The sequence below is a fragment of the Amblyomma americanum genome, chromosome 7 (assembly GCF_052857255.1).
Source record: "Amblyomma americanum isolate KBUSLIRL-KWMA chromosome 7, ASM5285725v1, whole genome shotgun sequence".
NCBI classification, from domain to species: Eukaryota; Metazoa; Arthropoda; class Arachnida; order Ixodida; family Ixodidae; genus Amblyomma; species Amblyomma americanum.
This window is the reverse complement of record NC_135503.1, coordinates 95,665,860-95,688,842: the sequence shown is the minus strand read 5'-3', so window position 1 is coordinate 95,688,842 and position 22,983 is coordinate 95,665,860. Positions and strand designations below refer to the sequence as shown.

Genomic DNA, 22,983 nt, shown 5'->3' with positions numbered 1-22,983 from the left:
TTTTTATATTTTTGTTGGTTCGCGCTTTCGCGCCACTAAAGCTGCAGACCGAGGTTGCCCTAGAATAATTGGCATCGCGTTCTTTATAAACATATGCTGCACACATGGTGCTATGCATAAAGTTCAGTAAATACACATGGGAAGTGAGGAGCTGCAGGCAAAGAAGGCAGTTTCGAAAGTTACAGGGGTGTACGTGGAAGAGATCCCGCGAGATAAGCGTAGAAAAAAAAACAGGGAAAGGGTACCCTACTGCACAAAGGATTACACCACGGTAGTCGGAGTCGAATGCAGGCATAGATTAGCTTGGACGCTTTTCATTTGGCGCACTGGATATTAGGATTTCGTTTATAACATGACTATAAAATTAACAGCAGCCCAAATTTGCGCGGATCTTAAACGGAAGAGAAAGTGCGTCGTGTCTAGCCTTAGACATGGTGGTGGAACAGTGCTAGGGACGATACACAGGAAGAAACAAATACAGGCACACACGGGCGCTGACTATGAACTAATTTTTTCATTACAAGTACAGAGAATATACAGGGATGAAAAGAGGGTGGTACATCGATAAGAGGGCTGCTCGGTCACCGGAAACCAAAAGATAATCATGTGAGTGGATAAAACATGTATTAGTGAATGAGGTAGGGGTGCAAGATGATGAAAATGGGGTGTATAGGGCAGTCGCGCGAAACAATAGAAGAATGTTTATGAAAGGTGAAGTTGAAGTTTCCCAAAAAGAGGGTAAAAACAATAAAAAGAATACAAAATTTTAAGACTAAAAATGGAAATCTGCGAGAGGTATTGAGCCTCCAAGCATAGGACATTAAAATTTAAGGGAAGGTGAAGTTGTAGAGGCCCAAAAGAGGCTAAAAACTTTAAAACCGAAATAGCTGCGACGTGAAAAGGCCCTACAAGGGATAAAGAGTAACACCAATGTGGCAAATAAAAGACCAAATCGTCAGTACTTAAACAATAAACACAATAGGAGGACAGTGAAACATTCGAGCAAAGTCATCAGTCACAACACATCCCCGGCTGTGCTTAGGAACTTCAATTCTTTCTCGGATAAATAAATTGACGCTGTACTAATACAGTGGTCCTTAGCACGGCGGATATTGAGAGCTTCAATTATTTCTCCAGACGTACGGTCTCGTCCTTTCCCGATAATCACACATTCATCGAATACTGGGGTGCAAGTTTTGATTTCACATTTTTTGCAGTGTTTTGCCAGCTTTCCAGTTATTGCAATCTTACCCACATTGTTGTCATGTTCTTGCAGCCTGACAATTATGCACCTTCCCATTTGACCAAAGTTTTCCTTCCCGCAGGACAAAGGCGCTGTATAAACAACATAGGATGCACACAAAACGTAGGGATTTCTGTGCGTTTTCTCACAGCCACAATGAACTTGTTGGTTATTTACTCTCCTGCAGAGAGAGGCTAGCTTGTGGGGGGCGGAAAAAATCACGTCAATGCCTGCAGGTCTTCCACCTTTCTTTAAACTGTGGCTGACACTGTGTAGATAGGGTAAAACGACAACTTTTCTGCTGTGAATTTTCTTCGGAGCCGGTAAGCGTTTCTTATTTATGCTGCCGGCAACGGATACCAGGAGTTGTAAACTGTAGCTCACCGCGACGAGCCGCCCACCCGCTTGCGAATACTGCCGTGAAGCCGATGTTCACAGGTTCTTTTTGAAGGAAATTACGAAAGCACAGGCTGTTAACGCCTCGCTTTACTAACTTCGAGTGGGCGAACGCAAATGAAAGGAGCGGTTTTTTACCTCTGGGTTAATTGGACCAACAGGCATGCGCGGGAGAAAAATGAAGCCGTTGGTTAAGGAATTGCATGCTATTATTTTCGGGGAATTCAGATGTTAATACGAGGGGATGCAAACATTGGTCAAACATGGACTGAACTTCGGGAGCTACAATTCTGAAGTCTTCGTTGCTGCATTTTAAAAGGACGAGAAAGTCGTCTACAAATCAAAAGATTTTGACGATGCAAGTGCCCCTGATTTTCTTGTGCAGCAATCTGTCATAGTGGGCGAGAAACAATTCGCTAATAACAGGGACTGCACTTGAGCCTGTGCGCACACCTTTCTTCTGGATGTAGGTGTGTCTGTTCGATGTAACAGAAGATTATTTCAAATAAAAGTCTAAAATTCGCTGAAATCCACTGGCGGACAGTGCTATTACGTTTTGGAAGCGAACTATGCCATGGTTATTCATAGCTTCTTCAATGCAACTCATTAAAGCCTAGTGCGGCAAAGAATAGTACAAGTCTTTGATGTCGATGGAGAACTCTTTAAGGTCACTTTAATGATGAGTGCTTAAATAGGCAATGATCTGCTCTGATTCGTCAACCGCAAAAGGTCATCAGTCACTGAAAGCTTCAGTTTGTCCTTAATAAAGGTGGCGAGTAGGTTCTGCCTGGATTCTTGCTTCGATCATCATGATCATCATCAGCCTAACTACACCCACTGCAGGGCAAAGGCCTCTCCCATGTCTCTCCAATTAGCCCTGTCCTTTGTCAGCGGCGCCCACCATATGCCAGCAAACATCGTAATCTCATCCGCCCAACTAACTTCCTGCCGCCCCCTGCTATGCTTGCCTTCTCTTGGAATCAACTCCGTTGCCCTTAATGACCAACGGTTATCTTGCCTTCACATTACATGCCCTGCCCAAGCCCATTTCTTCCTCTTGATTCTGACTAGCATGTCATTAACCCGCGTTTGTTCCCTCTCCCACTGCCCGCTTCCGGTCTCTTAACGTTACACCTATCATTTTTCTTTCCATGGCTCGCTGCGTTGTCCTTAACTTAATCGGAACCCTTTTCGTTAGCCTCTACGTTTCTGCCCCGTAGGTGAGTACCGGTTGCTCCGATACAATGACCCTAAATGGGTAGTCTGGTTTGTGTGTCTTCGCAGAGAAAAAAAAAAACATTTCCTGTTAAACGACTGGTTGACATTAAGGTACACGCTAGCGAGTCATGATTTGCGGTCTTGCATATGCGGACTGCTTGGTTTTTTACCTTGGAGAGGTTGACGGCGTCCTCCCTGTGAAAAACTGGCTCTAAGGTGGAGATGGCTCTCGAGTTGTATTCGCCGGTTGTAATCACAGTGAAGCCCGCTTATTTGTTAGAATGTATCAAATAATGTCCATGGCTTCGAAGAAAGGTGACGGTTCGGCGTACAGGCATCCTCTTAGAATACGGCTTGTGCTTGACCGGAACGCCCACGCCCTCTAAAATGCACTTGTTCATGGCGGAGTCTGGAGCTCGCTTTCCCACTTGCCTCACAAGAGTTCCACTGCCGATTTTTTCTGTTCTACTGCGAATTTTGCTCCCTGGCTGCGAACATTGTGAACGTCGTCCGGTAAGTTTCATAAACGTTTTTCTGTTGTTTCGCGCGAGGGCCCTCTACACCCCCTTTTTATCGTCTTTCAGCGCCACCTTATTCACTAATACGTGTACATGTTTTATCCACTGACGTGACTATCCTCTGTGTTCCTGTGACTGAGCAGCCCTCTTATCGATTTACCGCCCTCTTTCCATCGCTACATATTCTCTCTACTTCGAAATAAAACTCAGTTGATAGTCAGCGTCCGTTTGTGTATTCCTTTGCTTCTTCCTGTGTATCGACCCTTGCGCTGTTCCACCACGATACAGTAGTACCAACTATCCCGGCAACACGCTCTTTGAACTGAAATACGACTGCATTTACAAAGGCCGAACACCGTCAACACTTCCAATAAAAATAAGCAAAAGACGCTACACATAATGTTTCGCAACGGCTTTTCCACCAAAGGGGTCTGCGCTCTGCATAAAAAGTGGCAGAGAATTTTAGACGGCGTGAGCCGAATTTTGACGACTTAGTTCTCGCCAGCGCTATGTGTTAGTGGCACGTTGGTCTGGTTTATGCAGACCGTGTCGGAGCTGAGTCCATCTGCGTCCGAGATCAGGTTGTGGAGCCGTAGAGCCCTTTTTAGCCATGTGATCTACAGGGTAGTGAGCGCGCTTTTCTAGTTATCCAGGCACGATAGAGTGCGGTGCAACTGCGCATGATAGAACTGCTACGGCCAAAGGAGGGCGCTACGATGCGAGTCATTGCGGCGGCGAGGGGGGGGGGGGGGGAAGGAAAGGATTCCGCTGTTCGTTGTGTCCCACTCCATGCCGACACTAAAAGTTTTATACGCATCCACCTCTTCGGTGTACTCCTGTAAGCCTATGGCTTAAAATGTCTTATGGTGTGAGGTAACGTACATGATTTTAATTTGTTTTGTTTTATTAAAATTGTTACAAATGTACCAGTACTTTTCACACCAATAGCCACAGGCTAGTTGAGGTCCGATTGATCAAAAAGTTTTGTGCACGCAAAGCGCAGAATAAAAACTCATCATGACTTAAATATTAGAAAAGGAAATGACAGCCCTTGTGACGAAACTAGATTGCAAAAACAAACAACAAAAAATAATTACAGTCGGTCGAAAAATAAAAACCAAAGGGTTTGCGTGCAAGCCGTGTAGCGGGACTCTTTAGCACATTTGACAGTCTTAAGCTTGGGAGGCTTGAGAACTTAAATTTCTTCTGCCTTCATGAGAACAGGCAACCGGAGCATAAGAGGAGCCGCACTGCAGGGCTCAGAAGCAGACCCCTTAGGCTGTATGCTTTATGCATACAGTATGCGACTGGGTGGCTAGGCAGTGGTGCAGTAAATTCTTGTCACAGAACATGCACCCTGTAATCTTTTGCAGCCGAAATTACATGGTAAATAGCAAAAACCACGTCAAGTTCCAAAAGATTTCAGTCGCTTCGACAAAACCAGCTGTCCTGTAAAGTGTGCGGCACTGCTAAAAGCACCAGCTGGCGGCAAAGCCAACAAACCAAAGAAACGCGGGCTCGACTTTTCTGTAAAGTGTGCACCACTGCTAAAAAAGTTCGCTGGTGGCGAAGCCAACAAACCTGACAAACGCGGGCTCGACTTTTCTGTAAAGGGTGCACCACTGCTAAGAACACTAGCTAGTGGCAAAGCCAACACACCAAAACCGCGTGTTTGACTTTTTTTTGTAAAGGGTGCACCACTGCCTAAATCACAAGCTCGTGGCGAAGCCAACTTCTCAAAGAAAAAAAAAAGGGGGGGGGGGGGGAGGGGGGTTGAGGGTGCCCAGTAGCGAGTAAAACGTGATATCAGTAGTGCTCTGTTTCTATTGCGTGAGGCCTTACACGCAGCATACCTCGAGCCGTCGCGTGGGTGAGGTTGGTCCAAGGTCACCGATCAAAGCGGCCAGGAGGGAAAGATAAGAGAATGAAGAGATGACTGGCGATGTAAGAAAGAAGGGAAGATGTTGGGGGAGAATGATTAAGATTCTTAGATTAGTAGGTCGCAATAGGGGAGGGGGGTAGGGGAGAGAAAATAATGGGAATGCGCAGCCCTATAACTGTTTCCTTAAGTAGGAACCACCGCAACGAGGCTGAGCGAAAGAGGTATAAAAGTATAAAAGAAAAATGTGAGAGGAGGCGGATCGGAGATGTTAGGGGAGAAAACGGGGGGACGCTGTCGCGAACAGCGAGATCTACTGAACGGGAAAAACGCCGGCCAGGCCCCGCTTCCTTGCTCCGCTCGCACTCGTAGTCGCAAAGGTCATCGGCCACGTGAGCCGTTCTAATCGGTTCTGTGTTTCCTCTCTCCCAGGGCGGCTGCAGCTTAGACGTGAAACCACTCGTTGGGAGGAAGCTCAGCCATGATTATATCTGCGGGCGCCCGGGGAAACAATGTAACGAACCGAAAAAACAGCGCGCGTGGATGACACAGCAGTCACCGTGCAGCAGCGCAATGGGTGACTGGAAGGATGCTCGTCGCGCTCGCGAGGCTTGACGCCGGAGTAGACAAGAGCGAGAAACCGACCGGCGGCGTAGTAAGACCGAGAAACGGCGGGCGACGAAAGCCTCGTAGCAGCGAGAGTGGCGCCGGCGACGACGCGTAGAGGGCGGACCTTCAACTATCGGAACTGCCGTCTCCGTAGAGGTTCGTGCTAGGACAGCCGTGCCGGAGTGAGAGCGTAGGATGCCGCCGGCTAACGCCGATTGTGGAACTTGGCAGTTGCTTAGTTTAGCCATTTTTTTTTCATTATTGGTCATTCATTTAGACGTCTTGGCTGAAAGAGTATTATGACTGTCTTTCTTTTGCAATGTGCTGAAGATTGTGCATATGTTTCGTACGGTTTCACCCTGACGATGGTCGACCGCAAAGCTGTACTGCAGCGACCGAAAACTGCTCTGTTGGCTCCAACTGTACTTCAGCTTCAGTTCACAGCGTAAGCGGCTGTTCACCGGGACACAAGTGCACACCGTGTTCAAAGTAGCAGCCTCACTATAGGCCGCCTGCAAGAGCGCTTCGCTCACATACGGCTGCCCCTGTCACGGACATAACAGCTATACCTACAAGTTGTAGAACTCAGTGCAAGGAGAAAAATAGAAATAGATGTTTCATAGCGATAACTGCTCGATGTACTTTATCTCAAGTAAACTGTATCGCCGTTGGAGTGGTTAGGCGTGAAGTTAACATAAACGGACGTAATCCTCTTAACGGAATTGTTAACATGATTCTCCTCATGCAGCCAGTCGAACCTATACCACAGGATGCATGCAGGTGTGGTGACTAGCCGACTCCACCTGGATTTACATCGAATACCGGACGCATGTTTACCTGCATCGTCTTCTAAACATGCGAAAACCTCGACGGTGACATCATTTTCGGCCACCTTAGGACTGTACCTTGTTTAGCTGCAGTGTAGAGCACAGGACATGGAAGGCAGCCTACACGCGAACAAGCGCACTCGAGATGTCGTGGTCCATAGCTCGCGAAACGCGCATGTGTTTCTGAAAAAAACTGATAACAAAAAATTATCTTCTTTTTCCCCGGTCGCTCGATTCAGACTAGTGACGTCAAGACCGAAAAGGGCTCCGTGATAACTGTTTGAAAGTGAACGGCGGTGTAATCTAGCCTCCGAGATCTGCACAAAAACATGTAATTTGCCCCCACTATATCCCCCCCCTCCTCGGCACTATATCGCCCCCACTGGCATTTTTCGTTTTTCGTAAGAAAAATGCCAGTGGGTAGAAAAGTGCCAGTGAGGGCGATATACGTGTACTTCATTTTTTACCTTTTCTATCTTTTTTTCAAGCTCAATTTTCAGTGAAAATAGCCTCTTTGGCATAAGAACGCGGTAATATACCGATGCAGACCAACTTCAGTTCGTCCTCAGCTTCCCTTTCTGTCGAAAGGCATCGAAGTGTCATAGATAGTAGTGAGGAGCCTACATATATTTTTTTTTCATCACTGGTCGTGCTTCAGACTGGCAGTGTTTTATTTTCTCGTCATTTATACCTACTACATGCGTGAACACCTCGCCCGAATGAACATCTAGTCGCTTGTGGGCCTCGTGTACAACGTCGTGCGGACAGAGAGAGTCTTCTTACGCAAGGAGAGGACAGTCATTCAATTTTTGTGAACTACCGAAGTGATAAAACAAAGAAACTGGAAAGGGGGAAATAGCGAAAAAAACGGAACCTCGTTAATGGTTCAAAAAAAAAAACCCTCGCCACTAACAGAAAACTCTGAAATACAGTCACGTCAAACGCGGACAGCCTGTGGCTAATGGATGGAGAAACCTGCCTTCATCAGCGCCTTCAACCAGTTCCTTCGAGAATAGAAGACGTGGTCGCTATGCGGGACGGCTACGCTGAAGCGCCCCTCGAGTGGCGAAACCGTGGAGGAGGGTCACCGTTCCAGCCCCCTTCCTAAGGGCATCTTTTGTCCTTTCCGGTATGGTGTGGCGAGGACAGCTAAAGTTAGAACGCGCGCCGGGAAGCAGGGGGGGGGGGGGGGACCTTCCATTATCGTGGTACGTGCGACCCAAACGTCGCGCTTCCTAGCTGTTCCCGCAGGGTCTTCTGGCTGCTGTCCAAATGACATGCGGCTCGTTTCCGTCATGCCGGTGCGAAAAGTAGTGGTGTCGGACGAACGATGCGGCGAGTGTGGCCATATATAGAAGGCGCTGCGCTAACGATACGACGACGCGACAGTGTGAGGGACTCTGCGGGATGAGGGGCAGGTCCAGCGTCACCGCCAATTCACGACGCGTCGTCGTCTTCGCGCCTAATTGTGACACATGAAGACGGAAGAGCAGCAGTGCGACAGCCTCCTTCCGTGTCACTCGAGCAGACGCTCGTGGTCGACAGGAGAGTGACGGAATACCGAGCGTGGAGCCTTCCTTCTGTCTATCATCCTCACGAAAAAGAAAACAAAAAGCAATTGAAAGCGTATTGACGTGTGATTTATGGCATGACAAACATGTGCTTTACAAACACTCAGCCTAGAAGACATATGAGTGATGATAGGCGACTACTAGTTGTACGCAGTAACACAGAGCGCACTACAGCCGCAGCCTTTGCAGCGGCTCTCTGATTAAAGCAGTTCATCTCGTGTCTGTTGTCAAAATCGGTTGTAACCGTTGCCATTCCGCGCCATGCGGTATATCATAGGGTGTTTTTATTACTCTAAATAATTACTTTTTAATTCTATGAGGCCAGTAAGCTTAGTTTTATCTCCTATGATAATATCTAAAAGTGCCTTATGACAAGCCCTACCTCGGCACATGCCGCGAATATTGGCTTCGTGCTTCGACGTCTCCGTTAAGTGGCATGCCTCGTTTATAGCTCACGACACGCTTGGAATAACTGCGAAAGTTGTGACGCCAGAGGAATTTTAGTGAGCGAAGTGGAAGTTTGGGCTAGTTGGTAAGTCATAATTTCGACACGGCTTTAGCGCGAGACATACAACGACATGAGAGAGAGTTGAGTTGAGTTGAGTGGTTGTAAGCTACCGGTGGGATTAGCCTTGCAGTTGCTGCCGGCAATTGCTCCACCGTAGCGACACTTAAATAGAAATCACAGAAACACTGTCCGCAAAAACCCAAATAGACACTCCTGAGGTCACCATGTGGAGGCCAAATCCGTGTCCTGCAGGTAAAGAAGAAGACGGCGAGAAGCATCCCTTCTACTCGACTGGCTCCCGCGCGAGAAGACAATGTCCTGAAGAGAACTGTGAGGAACTCCTGCCTTCTTGAGGGATCCGAATAACACAGCCCGTTCCGCGTTGTACAAAGTACAGCACAAGAGGTAATGTTTTATGTCACCACACACACCACACGTTGAACACTATGGTGACAACGCTAGGCCAGTCTTATACATCCACGCCGGCGTACGAGCAGAATCCGTGCGAACGCGGTGCAGCAAAGTGGCTTGGTACCTTTTGAGACCCTTGGTCACACATGGCTGATGAGGAGAGCTCCACAAAGAACTGAAGTGGCACAACACCACATCTCTGAACATTTGCTTGACTTCATGAGGGACTCCATGTACTGGAATCCCGGAGAGAGCTGTATGGGCGAGGTTGTCTGCTATCTCGTTGCCTAAGACACCTATGTGCGAGGGCACCAATTGAAAGCGTATAGAGAAGCCATTGCTATGTAGATTCTGCACCAAACGTAGGGATCTAAGACTCAAGGCATCAGTGGGGAACCCGTACTCTAACCTTTGAAGGGCAGATTTTGAATCCGTAATTATGACAGTAGGTTGAGGCGTACAACACCGTAGCTTCTTTAGAGCTGCCTCAATGGCAACGCTTTCGGCCATTGTGGAGGACACGACTTTAGTAAAACGAACAGACCAATCATACTTCAAAGACGGAATATGAAAAGCAGCTGAACTAGATCCTCTGACCTTGTCCACAGAGCCGTCTGTAAAAATTTGAAGATGACTGGCATATTCGGTCTCAAGATATTCCAGTACGAGCGAACGCATTGCCGCTAAAGGAGAATTCCGCTTAGCGCGCACGTGGGGAATTGTCAAGGGACAATCGAGGCTCGGAAAGGACCAAGGTGGCTTCAACGTCTTAGGTCGATCTCGAAGGTCGAGACCCAGAGAACGAAGAGTATTTAAGGCCAAGTACGCCCGGGACTCAGATCTCTTTCGAAGGCGCTGTAGAAGCGCTCTCCCGGCAACAGTCTCTCGGAGGCGGCCAATTTGCAGCAAAAGTCTTTGTGAAGCGGCTAGCCGAAGAGGTTTCGATTGAGACTCATACAGTACTGCATTGTTTGGAGCAGCCTGCGGAACGCCGAGAGCCCTCCTTAGTCCCATTCTGTGCAAAACCTCAAGGCGTTCCAGCTGCGATACCGAGGGGGAAATTAAGGGGAGCTGGTACATTATGCGGCTTGTCACCAGGGCATCGTGAAGCCTGATCATTGAAGCAGGATGGTTTCCCCATTGCTCACTAGCAACTCTACGAAGCACATTGAGACGCGAAGATAGTGAAGCCACAATCGAGTCCAGAGCTCGTCGCCACTGTAGACGTGAGTCAATAGTGACGCCCAAAAAACGGATGTGGTTAACCTGACGAAGGCAAGACTGATCAAGGTCTATGCTCAGCCGCGCATACCGTCGTCCCCTACCTGGAAACAGGACGAAGCCAGATTTTTCCACCGAGAGAGTCAACCCAACACTTTGAAGGTAACTTTTAACTGAAAGCAGGGCCTGTCGCGCTAATAGAGCTAAACGTTTGTGTTGATATCCGGTTAACCAAAGACAAATGTCGTCTGCATATATCGACATATGGACATGCCTACAATGCTTTTGCACTTTTGCGGGAAGACCAGCCATGACAACATTAAAGAGCGTTGGGGACAGGACACTACCCTGAGGTACCCCTCGCGATACCGCCCTTTCGGAGCTCATTGTACTGCCTAACAGCACTCGAAATTTACGATCACTTAGAATTGAGTGAATGGATCTCAGAAGATAGCCCTGTACGCCTATGACCTGCAGACTGTTCAGTATTGAGCTCTGGAGGACGCTATCATAAGCCTTTGATACGTCTAGGAAAATAGCTAGTGTTGAAAGTCCAAAAGCACTCTGATGTTCAATGTGGCTTATCAAGTCCAGGACGCTATCTTGCGCGCTTAAACCTGTGCGGAATCCAGTCATGCATGTTGGTAGTGCCCTTCTATCCTCAAGCCACCAAGACAAACGCTTACTTGCCATCTTCTCCATGAGCTTAGCCACACACGACGTCAGCGATACAGGACGATACGAGGCCGCGTCATCTCTATGCTGGCCTTCAGCAGTGGGACTACACAAGCCACCTTCCATGAAGGAGGAACGTCACCAGACTCCCACACTCGATTGAGATAGGTTAAGAGCATCTTCCGGTGTTCCAGAGGCAGGTTCTGTAACATTTGATTGGTAATGCCGTCAGGACCTGGTGCACAGCGACGCCGCAGGCTGCGGAGCGCTGTCTGTAGTTCTCGAAGTGTGAACGGGGCGTCCATAACAGACGGAGACGTAGCAGGTAGAGCGCAGGGATGAATGCCTGGTCTGGAATTTACAAATGCATCCACAAATTCCTCTGCCAAGCACACGATATGTTTCTGCGTGCGCAATGCAAGCGCCTCGAAAGGTTTAATCGGACGAGAGCCACCAGCAAGACTGCCAACGACACGCCAAATTCTCGTTATCGGTGAGAAAACAGTCAAACTAGCGCAAAAGGATGCCCACTGGGACCTACAGAGCTTGTTCGCATGACGTCTAATGGCAGAGTTGAGCCTGTTGAAAGTTGTCTTCAAGGCTCTGTCGTCCTTCTTCCGCAACAGTTGTCGCTCCGCCCTTCTGCGCGCTGCGCAGAGGTTCCTGAGTTTTAAATACGGAGTCGGAAAATGATCAGGTAGCTTGAGCGCCGTGGTAGCAGCCATCTTAGCATAAATCATTTTGTCTGTCACATCACCGGAAACACAGGCTAAGTGCTCCCTGTATTTGTCCCAATTAACAACATGGCAAATTTTAGGACCACGCAGATGGAAGTCGGCAGTAAACACAAATATCGGGTAGTGATCACTTCCCATTCGGTCAGCTCTAGTTGACCACTGCACACGGACGTCAGGTGAATGTAAGGTTAGGTCTATAGATGTGGGTGAGGTTGGAGGCCGAAAGAAAGTGGGACTTCCGTCATTGGCCACGCACAGGTCCAAACTGTCGATAACTTCTACAAGTTGGCGTCCGCGAGGATCTGTGTTCCTGTCACCCCAGGCAGGGTGGTGGGCGTTGAAGTCACCGCAGATGATTCTGGGTGCTGGGCAGCGGTCACAAAGTTGCTGGAGAAACAAAACCATATCGACCTTCTTCCGCGGGGACACGTATACTGATGCAATGGACAGAGTTCGGAAGGCGAGCCGAATCCTCACAGCCACTACCTCAATACTGTCGGTGCAAAGACCGGTGACGTTCAAAGCCACATGAGGAATCTCCCTTCGTATGTAAAGGGCGGCACTTCCTGCGGGAAAAGACGATGATGCAATTCTTGTGGGCGACGGATCCCGGCAAAGACCTCCCGCTTGGCAAGCCAGCCTCCGAGAGGGCCAGTACTGGAACACAGTTCTCTTTCAAGAACAATTTAGTTCTGCTAATCGACTTATAATCCCAGCGCAGTTCCATTGCATGATAAACGGCACTTTTCTAGGGTTTTTAGTTGCAACAGGTTGAAGAAAACTAGCCATCTAGGAGTTGAAGTTCTCCGCGAAGGCGGTGATCAAGGTCTCAATGGAAAGCACCAGCTGTATAAAGTTCTTCAAAGTGCCAGGCTGCATCGCTTGGCTAAATGAACGCAGGACATCAAACAAAACGCGTAGAAGGTCGGAGAGATTCCGGCTTTTGAGCTCCTTATTTTGCTGCACGCACTGGCGCACCACTTCGACAAAAGACGGGGACTGGGACCCACTCTTGGCCACGGTAGCTGGTGTCTGCATTTCTTTTAAGGCAAGGGGATGTCCTCCATGTTGTCGAGTCTTGCTGTGATCTGCTCGCTGAGGAACATGGACACTTTTTGCAGAAGCACATCGAACAGCCCGCTCACCCTCGGAGGCCGTTGCCGACTTGCTCGGATCAGGTCGTGCAGCGACGTCGCTTGCTACCACGTCCCGAGCTTGCGACTCGAGCGCAGGGAACTCTTTACTTCCATGTATCGGCTTCTCAGTAGGTTGTGGTTTGGGGCCACTAATGAAGAACTTGCGACGGTGTAAGGCGCTTACACGGAATGTGCAGCCACTGAAACTCGCTGGATGGTCACCTCCACAATTAGCGCAAGCAAAATCTGCCTTGCACTATTTGTAATCATGGCCACCGCCACACCGCTTGCAACGTTGATCTTTGTTGCAAACTCTCGCTACATGTCCAAAGCGTTGGCACCTGAAGCACCGGAGAGGAGTTTCAACGAACTCCTGGACTGCATGTTTGGTGAAACCAAGGTCAATTATTCCAGGGCGCTCGGTGTTGGGAGCAAACGCTAGCACAATAGAGTTTGTAGGCTTCGCTGCCCATTGTTGTTCTCCAGGCTCCACCCGGCGCATTAACCGTCGCACGTGCAGAACTCCTTGCGGTTTCAAGTAGTCAAGAAGGGCACTTTCCGAATACCACACTGGTACTCCCCTTATAACACATGTGTTAGTCATGTAGGAGTGTGGCAACCGGGCTTGAACTCGTATGCCACCGATCTGAGAGCACCGCAGAAGAATGTCTACTTGCTCTTCCGTTGAGATATCTAGATGAAGAGCCCCTTGCGTTGTGAAGCGACTGCGAATCGGAGCAGAGCCCAGTAGTACTTTAATATCATCGAACAGCCTGATAGGGTTCCACTCTCTGAAGTCAACACCTTTCTCTTTTGGCTGAACTATCACTGGGATGCCGACTGTCCGGTGCTTCCGATGACTCACCACTTTGAAGCCATCGTTGTTCATTTCCGCCATGTCAGCCACTTCCTCGTCAGAGGCGACGATAGTTGAGTCGTCCCCACTGAGCGATGATGACGCACTGCACTGCTGGACGTCCCTGATGACTAGCAGATCCCCGCCATGTGATGCCATGGCCGCCTCCGCCCCACTGGGCTCCTCCGGATGGCGCTGTCCCTTTAAGGATACCGGCGCCGGAGCTGCCGTACCCTTCCCGTAGGGACAGTACCGCCTTAAAGACGCGGCCGTCTTCCAAGGATGGAAATAACCTAGTTAATAACTAGCAAACAAGGCAAAATTACTGAGCTGAGGTGACAACAGATCGAGCAGCGTCGTCTTCCTCTTCCACATGAGAGAGACACATGACGAGCGCTATTCGGGATAGTTGGTAATTCATGTGTCCTGTGTCCATCTCATGTCCTTGTATCTCTGGCGCCAAGCCCCCCACCAAAGCAATATAGTGAATTGGCGAGCTTTTACATGACTGATGAAATTTCATTTGTTCGTCGTCTAGTTTCAAATTTTAAGAGCGTTACCTCTTACTCATCACGTTTCGAGATTTCGTGGGGCCTGCTACCACCGTGAAATCACAGTGCCATCTGTGGCAGCAACTCGAAAACAGCGCATCTTGCATTGAGACTTGTAGCGTCATCTACAATAGCATTGTAGAAACAGCCACCTGCCGCGCGCAAATGATGACTTCACTGTCCAATATGGTGGATAGAGGGGGAACTATGTGCGTATGACGTCAGGAAAGAAATGGCGGCATAGTTTCGGTTTCTCGAATACAATATGGCGGCCATTAAAATTCTTTGTGCCCTCCCATTTCTTTCTCCCACCCTCATCAAAAAATATCCAATTAGGGGTAAGAAAACTGTCCCGTTACGGGATATGCACATATGCTCTCTCTCTGCTGCTGCCAGGAAGAAAGAAAAGGAAAATGCACAGGCCTGCTCACTGGCGCAAGACGAGCCACAATCGCTACCACGTGCAGATAGTAGGAGAGCTGAAAGATGGGATAGAAAGACAGGATAGTAAAGACGCGCTAAAGACAAGGCCGATCCCGGCGGTATATATATTCTATATATTCTCCGACAATAGGCACCCATCCGAGGACTGTTGTCTACCGAATTTGGTAGGCAAATAAAATCCTATGGATTGTGTATAAAAATAAAACCACAATTAAATAATAGGTAGACCTTGTATACTTGCAATTACTAATTGAAACGCTACCATATCGCACCACACGCCGAATTCTAGGCACACTTTGACCCCCCAAACGAAGCAAATTCCGTTTGGGACGGATCTTGAAGGGGTGTAACTCGACAACGGGTAGACGCGCATCGTAATTTTTCTGATAGATGGCGCTAGGCGTCGATCACTTCCTAGCCGGCGTCATGCACGCGTAGCCGAGCATGGTGGCAATCCACCCCGTTTCAAAGGATATGATATTCTGTTTCTCGGGACGAGCGGTGCGTTCTTCTTCGCTTTCTTCGTCTAGTAAACCAAACAGCTAACGCTCGTTACTTCACCGTCTTCCAGACGGTGGTGGCCTTTTTTTTATGGGCACTTGGTTCTTCTTCTTCTTGTCTATTGTTCGCAGCGACTTGTCCACGGTCCAAGGGGGACGCAGGTACTCTTGCGCTGTGACTTCGTGTGTTTCCGTGCAGTAATGTTTCGGAAATTCCAATTCTTTCTTTCTCCGTGACTTTGGTATTCGATTGTGATCCTTGTCACTCCAGTATGATGTCATAATATGGTGTAATTGGGTAAATACTTTTTGCACATTCTCTAAAAGAAGAATAAAATGGCCACCCCGGTGGCTCAGTGGTTATGATGCTGGGCTGCTAACCCGAAAAACGCGAGTCTGATCCTAGCTGTGGCAGTCGCATTATGACGGGGGCGAAATGCTAAAGGCTCGTGTACTGTTTTGAGTTCGGTGCACGTTAACAAACTCCAGGTGGTCGAAATTATCCGGACCCCTCAACTACGGCGTCCCGCATAGCCTGAGTGACTTTGGGATGTTGAACCCTATAAAAAAAAGAAGAAAACTACCAGCTAAGAGCATGCATTTAGGAACGTCCTATCATTAGAGAAACCGAGCTTCATGGCCAAAACTCAGCCAAAGCGTGCATAAACTTTTCGGAAGCACTGATGACGCCACGGCTACGATTCCCTTACGATGACGGTGCACGGTCACATGGGGCCTTCAAAGGTCATTATACATTAAAGGGACATTGAGGGCAACACCACTTAAGTTTAGCCAGTAGTAAAAATTGATTCTCTGGTTATTTCTGGATATGGTAACATGTGTCGAGCGGCAAGAAAAAAAAACATTGATGACTAAGAAAACTGACTTCACAAACCTACTAGCCACTCGAATCAAACTTGTGACCTCAACACTGAGAAGGACTGGTTGCCTCTGTTTTGGAGTGAATCGTGGCGTAGCATAGCATCTGGGATTCGTAAAAGTTATTGTCGACGCATGAGCAGTTCACTTGCATAGCTGGCCGCTTACGGCGACACCTCTGTTTCGTTTTTGTGACTTTTCTAACATGTGAAAGCTCCGTTTTTTGGTGCGAATGCTCTCTTTGTCCTTGCCGGAGTCCATCAATAAAGGCCAACTTCAAGTAGTCCTCAGCACCCCTTTAAAAATAGGTAGATGGGATGAATGCGAAGCCACCTGTAAATGGTTTAAAGACTCCTCATACGGTGTATTTCCGCTTAGAAGTATGAAAACGTCGTGGGTCAGGGTAACGGCCCGCATCACGAAGACACGATTAGGCTGTCATGGCAGAAAAGCAGCACATTCGCTTCTTTATTCAGTAAGCGTATATACACTCTAAACAAGAATACACCTCTATGGGAGTAAGATGTCTTTTAGCGGGCTCTTCTTCATAAAAAGGAGTTCGCTAGAGGACCGCTTACTCTATTTTTTACTCCTTTCTGTTTGGAGTGTATACACATACGCTGGATTAAAGAGAAATATGCCGACTGGCGGGGCCGTAAATAAAGTGCAGAAATTTTCTAGGTGAAGTGAAGTAGGGTTCAAAGCAGCGATATGTATTACGAGATGTTATTAGCCGGGCAGGACGTAATAAGATGCCCGCTAAGTTATGTCTGGAGAACAATTGAACTAAAGATCTTCATATAGCTCCTCCGTCGGCAGCTTCTGATTACGCGTAACGTGTGCGGAGGTGCAGCCCGTTCGTCGACGAAGCTATACGCGATAATGAATGAAATGCATTATACTGTGATGACGAAGACGAAGCTTGCAGTGGCGCGGGACGGAGAGCTCGCGCTAGGCCGGCAGCCATTAAATCATCTCACTGGCATCATTCATGGCACCTCATTCTTCGGCTGTCCGCCACGTATCAATACGGCTACATTTTCACTTTCCTGGCTGCGCTTACATGCATAGGCGTCCGCTTTGACCGTGTTTGTTCCCGTCGTGCTCGCATATTTTCTCCGTCCGCGGGAGGACGTGGATAACGATAAAGTGCAGGTCCGGGTAAGAGTAAATAGCTGCACATTTTCACCAACGTACTCATGAACACGTGACCGCGTAGGTAGCAGGCTAGGTTATCCAACCTGAAACGCCATGAACGTTTTTTTCTCAGAGAAAAGACGACACATAGAAAAACAGGACGATAGGACAAGCGTAGGGGCAGCAGCGCAAGGCGCGCAAAATAATGGAAGCCTTTCTGATAAACAATGCGCGCAACTGGTTCAGTGATACGTCTGTGGCGTTTTACAGAAGCGAGCCAGCCTTATTGAAATCTTTGTTGTAGGGTATGGTGATGATGCACGTTTACCAGGCATGCTGTGGGAGTATCTACCACGCATGCGCCGACCTGTCTTATATTTTAAGGTGTCAACCCCTGAAATGAACTAGTTAGTTGTGCTCGTCCTATCGTCTTGTCCTTCTCTGTGCCATCTATTTGCACAGAAAACCTTTCATGGCGCTTGAAGTATGAGACCAACTAGCCCGACAACAACCCTTGCTATCGGTTATCCAACTCGTTCGGGTGAGCTTGGAGGTGATAGTACATTACAGCCATTAAGACTGTATGGGGGCTGTTGAAAGAGGAGCGTGAAGGAAACGTATCTCACTGCACAAAGCCTACTGCACAGTTGGGTGTCGCAGGCGTTGCAGGGATTATCTTACGAGCTTTTTGCCATTAATATCACGCATGAACACTTTTAAAAGACAGTACGCGCCGAAATGTGGCTACCTCTGTCGCCGCTCTCTATGAACGCGGGGAGAGAAAAGCCGCCCGGAACATTTGCAACGCTGTAGATGTCGCAACGTGGAAAGTTTAATTGGAAGAACGTTAATTGGAAGTAAGATACCGCCAGTTTTAGGATTGCTCAACGGCCACGATTTGAGCGGAAACTTGCGTCTGGATTGCAGTAACCGGGGCTCTCAAGCTACCAATTAAAGTGCCAATTAGAGGATTTCAGCGGTCCCTGACAAAGTATACGCGGCTGCTAACGATGTGTTTACAACAATCTTGCGTTTCTTGTCTCTAATCTGTTGTATTAAAGAAGATTCGTCAGTCTGCTCTGACCCACCCGGTATATGGTCGTCTGCGACAGACTTTAAATGCACCTAGAAAGTCGGGTTACAGGCGCCAGCTTTCCGCTGCCGTAAGCAGTCGGATGGACGGGAATTCAAGGCGGCAGTGATGGCCGGCCGAAGCGCCCGTTTTTTGTCGCACAAAAAAAAATGGAACACACGAGAGTCATGACTGGACGACGCGAGGAAAATGGGAGTGTGGTGGGAGAAAAAGCGGTCGACGCCAGCAGGCGTCGTATATCGAAACCTTTTTTTTTCGAAACGCCAGCTGACGCGATACGCGGATCGATGGCGGGAACGTGGAAGCGCGCCGCGGACGCTACGCAGAGCGGCCCTCGGTTCCCCCTAAGTTTCACAGTCGGCCTGCGGGCAGCCGCTTTGCCGAGGCGCGAGAAGTTCGATCGGCCTGCCCTGTCACCGCAACCGCCTCCACACCCCGCACCCGCCTGGTGGAGGCAAAGTGCGAAGTTCAATGAACATCACTCACGTGTTCGACGGCCCGTCTAGAACAAGAGAGCGACCTGGCGTGGGCTGCATTAAATGGACCTGGTTGATGGCCATGGGGCTGAGGTGCCTCGCATGGAACAAAGTGCCTCCGCAAGGTTAAAAAGAAACTTCCATTTGAACCACATAGTATCTAGGGTAAAAGCTCCCATATGGTCCCTATTTGGACAATTCGGTCGAAATCGCAAAAACTACAGTTTCGACCGCATGATTTTCATGAACGACATTGTTCGGGCTCACTTATAGATCAATCAACTCTAAGGGAATATTCTAAACAACATCGCTTTCCGACCTACTCGGACTCTAAACACGCCTATAAGGGGGTAAAATGAAAGTAAGTTGCCCTCTAGCGCACTCATTTTTGTAAAAGGGGGTGCTCTAGAGGACAACCTACTCCCTTTGTTCTCCTTTCTGTTTAGAGTGCAGTTAACACTGTCATCGATCATCAAGAAAACACAGTACTCTTCATTGACGACAAATTGCGCCGATGCCATTTTCTCTGAGGAAGGTGCCCTACGTGCACCTGTATCGCTTCTAGATGGAACTTAGAATACCTGACAGTCAAGCCACTTTAAATGCATAAATAGCTTGCCTGCAAACAAGTAGCGCTTTCGGTCACCGAAAATCGTCCCAATGGCCGATCCCCCACAATGCCGCGTCCAGCATGGGAGTAGCAGTTTACGTCCTGTTGACTAGTCGATGGAGCAATGTTCTGATTGAGCACTGAGCGCCCCGTGCCTTGTGGCTGGAACTATATTGCTTCCGTGCTATTTTCTTGTACGTACCGGCGGCCTCAATCTGTATGAATGATGTGCTCAGCGTGTAGAGGACACCTCTCTCTAGAATGCAGAAACACATATATGTCACTATGTTTGCCCGACTTGCTTGTTAGGGAGAGTATAGAGAGAGTGTGAGAAAAGCTCTTTAATGAAAAAAAAATTTAGCCGGTGTTGAAACGCCGGCATGCTACTCTGCTTGAGGAAAAGAATTGGGAGATAAATAAGTAAAATGAAACAAATAGAACGGTGAGAAGATAAAATGCGGCCATTAAATGCGTACTAAGGTGCCACGGCGAGTAGTGATATGACACATGAAATGATGAAGTGCATGGTCCGACAAATGGGCTAACGAAGTTCACTGCGTGAAGAATGTATGAGGGTAACATGCAAGGCGAAATTGCAGCATGTCCAGACATCCAATGACCTTTAAATACGCAAATAAAAAGTTCATTGCATGTCTCTGTTGCCTAGCACTGGTTAATGGACCTAAAACACTGTCCATTGTTAGGGACAGTGGGGAGAGCTTCTTCATGCAATGTTCATAGTACACACGCTCGTCAGCATACACAGGGCACTCAAGCAGGATATGTTCCAGAGTTTCGTTCGAGCTGCAGTTGTCACAATGCGGGCCGTTCATTTGACTTAAACGGTATCGGAACGCGTTTGTAAATGCTGTGTTCAGGCGAAGTCGGTGATAAAGATTTTTCCAGATGGCGAGCAATTCTGGGTGGGAGTCTTGATCTGAAATATGAGTCGACTGAGTACAGAAATTGGTAGTGATGTGTCGGCAAGCTCCAGAGCTGATACATTTCTTCAGAAGCAAATCTTTTCGCAATTTGGGACACGTCAGAGTACGTGATGAATATTCGAATGAATCGTCGATGTTGGTGGCCTTTACGGGCCGCTTCATCTGCTTTTTCATTTGCCAGAATGCCGCAGTGTGCTGGTATCCACTGAAATGGTATGCAGTGGCCTGCGACAATAGCCATATAATGTAGATACCCGATGCCAAGAGAAATGAGCTGATTATTAGTGTTCTCCAGCAGGTTGGGCAGGATCTGCAGAGATGCTTTGGAATCGTTAAAATAACCCATCGGTCGGGGGATCGACGCAGGGTATAGGAAAAAAAATTCTCTAATGCCGTGAAGCTCAGCTGTCGTAGAGGAAGTCTTCCGCTGCAGTCGGTAAGAATGGACATGGCTTGTTGAGGGCACATGAAGGCCAGAGGAAGAGGTTTCTTGAGTAGTTGAACCGTCGGTGAATATCCGGGTGTGCTGCGGATATTCTTCGGCTAAGTAGGCTAGAGTAATTTGCAGTTGCGCTGCCTGCGGCATGCGGCTTTTTGCATTCACACCTGGAATAAAATTCTTCACTTTTAGAGGCAAAGGTGTCCAGGGGAGAAAGAACAGATGTAGTAGTTCCTGCGGCTGATTAATATTGGGGAAGGGCAGGAGCTGCACAGCTTGGCCAAACCCAGAGTTGCACTGAGTTGGGTGGACACTGTGTAGGAACACCGTGTAGACGCTGTGTAAGACAGTGTGTAGGAAGTAGGAAGTGGATTACATGGCGGAGGTGGGTGCGCATAGTTTCCTGGGCGGCAGTCACATACAGCGGGAGACAGCTTGCTTCCGCTACTGTTCCTGATGTAGAAGAACCCTTTGGGAGGCCAAGGCGTGTCTGCAGGCAGCCGTTCCGCGCGGTCTTGAGAATCTTGTTGCTTGTTGGAGATTATCTTTAAAGTATCTGTAGACAATAGCGCAAGGTTCCTTCAACTTCCTTCAAGGTTCCTTCAAAGTTGCTGCGCCACCGTGTTCCCGCCATAAGGAAACTTGCGATGCTGCGCTGATCCTCTCGCGAAGCTTTTTGATCCGAGGTGGCCACGAGAGGTTACTTACTGTCTATCACCACACCTAGGAATCGCTGTGATCGTACAGAAGGTAGTGACAGTCCGACTAGGAGGAGCGGATATTGAGTCATCTTTTTTTTTCTTTTGAAAGCCATGGCAACGCTCTTTTTCAGGCGAGAGACGAAGACGTTGGGAGGCCAGGTTCATAGAGATGTGCAGTAACGCTCTCTGAAGACGTTGCTGGGTAATATAGTGTAATATATACCGGCTGACTGGCCTCAACCCGCTTAAAAGACGAGCCGAGAAAACGAATCGAGTATGGTGCCTAAGTCGGCTCCGTGCTCCCAGATTGATCAGTTTGATGCGACTCGGCCATACTCTAGATCAATTAATCCGTTTTAATTCAGGCTATGCCAAGTGGGACACGGAGTCCGGTGCAGGAAAACAATGGAGCACCAGCGGCGCGTCCTACAGAAGCAAAAATTATATCACTCCGCAGTTCGCTAGGGCACATCACTGCGCGCCTTCCTCTTACGCAGCAACTCTTTGTCGAATCGAAGTCGACTCCAAAAAGCAATGTGCACACGCATCTTAACGTACAAAGCCTGTCCACTGAGCTTACGCTTTGCGGTTGTTTCTTTATCATCCAGCTGCACAGGAAACGCGGGAGTCCCGGCCACACTAGAACTTCTTTTTATTTTTAATTTCTACTTTCCCATCACTTGTAGGCGCTCGCAAATAGAGGCGCGACGAAGGCCGCCGAATGGCTGGCAGTCTTCAACTTCGTATATCGACTGAGACCTATTTTTCACTCGCAAAATGCGGCGACAGCTGTGACAGTGAGGGCCCCACTTAGTATAGTGGCGAACCCACTATGTGCTCCAATTTCGAAGCGCGGAAGGCGGCGTTCGCCAGCGGGGGTTGGAGGCTTATAACAGCGACGCATTTGCATCTCTCTCGCGAAACTGGAAGTGAAGCCACATGCCGTCTCTCGCACGCAACACCAAAAACGCTTTAGAGAACTGCGGTCGTCCACAGAAACGCGGTGCGTTAAAAAAACACCAAGTATATGTATTTACTTCATCATTTTTATCCTGATACTATAACGCATACATTCTACTCTGGTGTTTACAAAAAGGCATAATATGCCAGAAAACATATCGGCACCAGCAGGACGTAAACTCGTCATAGTAAAATTTTGTTATCTTTGTTTTAATGTTCGACAACTGTATGATTTTTATCATTGTACTCTATTTTATATTCCTCTTGAAAACGTTTCACGGGCTGCCTGGTCGACTAACACGGAATGCGTGCTAAGACTGGCCAGTGGCCGCGTTCTCTAAGCTCGGCGTTTTCCGTTGTCCATTTCGAGTCCTTTCGGCCCTCTGTCAGATATACATGCGGCTTTCAAGCGTCTGGGGCAAGCGACCGGGCCATTGGATGGTT

At 48.4% G+C, this 22,983-nt stretch overlaps 1 protein-coding gene across 1 annotated transcript in view; it reads left to right on the top strand.

Moving 5' to 3' along the window:
• The window catches only part of LOC144099427 (uncharacterized), a 282,117-nt gene that overhangs the window by 226,787 nt on the left and 32,347 nt on the right, over positions 1 to 22,983 (top strand). The window lies entirely within an intron of this gene.